The sequence below is a fragment of the Empidonax traillii genome, unplaced genomic scaffold (genome assembly GCF_003031625.1).
Source record: "Empidonax traillii isolate 1590-97213 ecotype Southwest subspecies unplaced genomic scaffold, ASM303162v1 scaffold1479:size124046, whole genome shotgun sequence".
In the NCBI taxonomy this organism is placed as follows: Eukaryota; Metazoa; Chordata; class Aves; order Passeriformes; family Tyrannidae; genus Empidonax; species Empidonax traillii.
In genome coordinates this window covers 20,290-24,246 of record NW_020956672.1, presented here as the reverse complement: position 1 = coordinate 24,246, position 3,957 = coordinate 20,290, and the positions used below count along the sequence as shown (strand labels likewise).

Below are 3,957 nucleotides of genomic sequence, written 5' to 3'. Positions count from 1 at the left end.
CATCACCCCTCACTCCCCTCATCACCCCTCACTGCCCTCACCGCCCCTCACTGCCCTCATTGCCCCTCACTCATCGTCCCTCACGGCCGCTCGCTGCCCCTCAGCCAACGCCCCTCATCGCCCTTCCCTCACCGCCCTTCACCGCCCTCAGCGCTGCTCCCCGCCCCGCCCACCCCGAACCGCACAGGGCGCTGCTGGCCGGAACGGTGTGTGGTTCTCGGCGTTCCCGGACCCCGGTGCGCCGTTCCCGGTTCCGCCATGGCACGGAGGAGGCGCGTCCCGCCGGGCCGGTGCCCTCCCGCAGGTAGGGGCCGGGATGGCTCCGGGGGCAGTGTGAGGGGCTCTCCCGCCGCTCCGTCCCGGACAGACGGCGCTCCTCCGCGGCGAGGAGCGGCCGTGAGGGAGCGGGGGTGGCTGAGGCGGGTCCGTGATGCGCGGCCCGCTCGGCCCGGCAGGTCCCGACCAGACCCGTCCCTGGCGCGCTCGGTGTGCGGGAGCAGGGCTGCGCCCCTCGGGGATCGGGAGAGACGGGGACAGAAATGGGCGTCCTTCTGTAGTGAAATACCTGTTTAGGGTGCCAGCCCTATTCCTCACCTCCTGTCGTAACGTGAAAATCTTCCTTTCCCCCCTCTGATGGCACTCTGAGGGAGCCTTCGAGCACAGCCGCCCGCTCCCGCCGCCGCGCTGCCCGTGCGAGGCTTGTGTGGGGTTAGCAGCGGGTTGTGAGGGAGTTGTAGCGAGTGTTTAAGCGCACGCCGGGTTTTTTGAGGAGCCTGTAGAGGCGTACAGGGTGAGAGCAGCTGCTGGGCCAGCCCGAGAGCTGTGCGGAGCACACGAGTGCGTGAGCTGTGTCCCGCCTGTCCTGGGGCACAGCGGAGCTGCTGCAGGCTCATCTGCAGAGCGGAGGGACAGCCCTTAGAGCGGAGGGACAGCCCTTAGAGCTGAGGGACACTCGCCACAGACACTGAGCCAGCTGGAGTGCCCCCCGGTGTAAGAGGAACACTTACTGTCTGAAGAGCACAGGCCTGGCTTGTGTGTCTCAGTGTATCCCTAAGATGTGTTTTGCTTTCTTGAAAGTATTTTTTGTTCCTTTTGGGGGTTTTAAGCATACTTTCACATGGATTTATGATATAAGTAGTTTTTTCAGGCTCGCTGGTGTCTAGCCCCTTGCTGGATGCCTGTGCTGTGGCAGGGACGGCTGGGCTGTGCTGAAAGGGCCTTTGCAGCCCTGCAGTCTGTGACCTGGGGCGGGTTCTGGCCGTCCTGAATCTCCGTGACAGGGAACTGCAACTTGCAGTCTTGCCAGTCTGCAAGTAAGTTGTGGTGAGGGGTGTCTGTGACTGCAGCGGGGGCAGCTCTGGCAGAGGGGAGGGTGGCAGGAGGAAGTGATTTGAACCATGCATGTAGTGAACAAGGTGGTTCCAGTGGACACCTTTACCCTGACAGGGATTCAGCTGAGCTCAGGGCTTTAGTTTTCAGTTGGCTTTATTTAATCTGGATGTGTTGAGTTTGGCTTTGTGTTGTGGGGGTTTTGTTTTTTGGTTTGGGGCTTGGGGTTTTTTTATTTGGTAGGAGGGCGTAAAGGGGGATGTTCCTCCTTACTTTCTTTTTTACTTTAAAAATACATGTTGTTCAAATATGGAAAATAGTAAAGATTTAGGCCCTTAACTGTTAGATTACACGGCTAACAGGGCACTTATAAATACCCCAAAATTGAACTCTGTATTAAAACTCTGGCATAGCTTTCTATTGCTTTGAAAAACAAATGACAAAACAGCTATGTAGTACATCCCAGAATTTAAAATATCCTCCTGAAGAGGGAGAAAGTGTTTCTTTCAAGAGAATATTTTAGAGAACTTTGTTCAGAATTGAATTTTCACAAATGCCTCAGAACTTAAATTGTTACTCTTAGGTTGCCTGTAGCTCAATTAGTGCTAATTGGTTTTGTGATTGGCAGATATCTTAATAAAATATAATTAAACATGTTGGAACACAAGTAGTATGCAGCTGGTTCTTATTTGCATTATTTATTCTAGAATACCTTGAACTAATCATGAAGTCTTTATTGCTGTTAGTGATATTGTTCCAAAACCTGAAAGTGTTCAGATGTTGGTTTGGTTTTCTTTTTTATATTTAAAATACAAATCTCACATGTAAGAGTGTCTGGGGAAGAATGCATATAACACAGTGATTTAGTATAGTTAGCAGTGACAGAAACCCCTCTGATTTCTTGGTTTTGGTATCTGGCAGTTGATTCAAGTCTGCCATGACACAGAACTCTGAAGCCTTTACTGGATCTCTTGGGCTGCTCCTGTGTGTGCGTGTGTACAAGTGAAGCGTGGAAATAAATACTGGCAGGTGATTTCTGGTTAACAGTTATCTGGGGTATAAGTATTTTGTTCTCCAAGAGTATGTAATTTTGTAGATTTTTTACTTAAATTGTACTTTCTTCTTGCAGTTAAAGCTGGAGGTATGAGAGTGTCTAAAAAGCAAGAAAATGGACGTGTTGAAAAAACTGCTAAACCTCCTGGAAAAGAAAAGTCAAGGTACTCTGCAGGGCCTGCTCCCCTCTGCCCCATAGCTCAAGTTCGTAGGTAATGGCCTTTGAACACAAAGAAAAATCCTTGACTCTGGGAGTTTAATTCTAAAATTAACTTGTGCAAAATATAGATAAAAGGTGACTTTTGAAATAAGTATCAACTTAAAAAAAACCCAAACAAACAACAAAACAAGTTCCAAACCCGAGGACAGTGCCTTGCAATGAAAGGCAAAGGCTGCGTCTCATCTTTATTGTCATGTGCTATGGATCAGAAATTAAAACAAAGTGTTGCCTACCTATGCCTAATAAAGAAGTGGTCAAATAGTTTCCAGTGAAATCAGAATGAATTTCAGGCTGTCCACATTCTGAAGGAAATTAAATCTACATTGCCCACCCCTGACAAAGAGTCTGTTATGTCCTGTATAGGCTGTAGCCCATATTTCAGTCTGAAATGTAATTTGGCTTTCGCTGTTTCCTACTTCATAAGGGTAATCAAGCTGTTTTGCCCCAAAAATGAAGGCATGCTTCTACTTTTCAGTAAAGTAGCAGTGATGGGTTGATGTCATCATTAAAACAAGTATTTCTTACAGCTTTTTCAAACACAGACTGAACATTTCTCTAAATTATATGCACTTTTCTTAAATGTCTCTTACAAAAGGTTAAGTTGACCAATATAGGGATATGAGGGTATAATTTGAATGACTTTTGATGTTCCTGAAGTTTTGACTAATTGTTTGGGGTTTTTTCTGGAATTAGCAGCTTTTTATTTTCACTTACTGCCAGTTGTCTGAGTGTAATTTTGCTGCTGTCTTTCATAGTTGTAGTTACCTGATGGCATAAACAGATCTTGAATAACTTGTATCTGTCAGTGTCGTAAACTGCTGATTGCTGAGTTGCAGTGTCGGTAGGAAATGTCTTGCCTGATCCACAGAATCATTAACTTAACTAAAGCAGTCTCTGCTTTTTCAAGAGTCACACTGTAGTATCTGGTTTTCATAATGATTTTTCTCTTCTCCATTTTAAGCTACAGAGGTGCCAGTGGATATAATGGTATCATCAGAAGAATGTGCAATCCAAAGTGCTGTTGTTCAGCTAGATTATTTCATATCCACAGGTTGTTTATTTGTGGAATACTGGTAACATGGTGGTCTTCATTAGAATTTGGAGAAGTTAATGGGATAATCTTGTGAAAAAAGTTCTTGCTTGACAGATAACTGCTGTGAAAGTACATGCTGCCTAAAAGCAGAGGGTGAATTTTTTTCATGGGTCTTGGTTGGAATCAAGAAAATTACAAAATTGGCTTTTGTAGTTCAGGATTAGTGCTCATCTTCTGTGAAGCTACTCCACAGTGTACAAAAAAATCCTTTTTGAAATATTTGATGATATTTCACGTACAGATTTTCAAATAAAACAGCCTG

General features: G+C 46.3%; 1 protein-coding gene across 1 annotated transcript in view; it reads left to right on the top strand.

Moving 5' to 3' along the window:
- The window catches only part of PKP4 (plakophilin 4), an 82,629-nt gene extending 80,100 nt beyond the window's left edge, over positions 1 to 2,529 (top strand). Inside the window, exon 22 of the transcript XR_003573891.1 lies at positions 2,459 to 2,529. The gene's annotated coding sequence lies outside the window, so the exon portion shown is untranslated. The remainder of the gene's footprint in view (positions 1 to 2,458) is intronic.
- Positions 2,530 to 3,957: the final 1,428 nt, after the last annotated feature.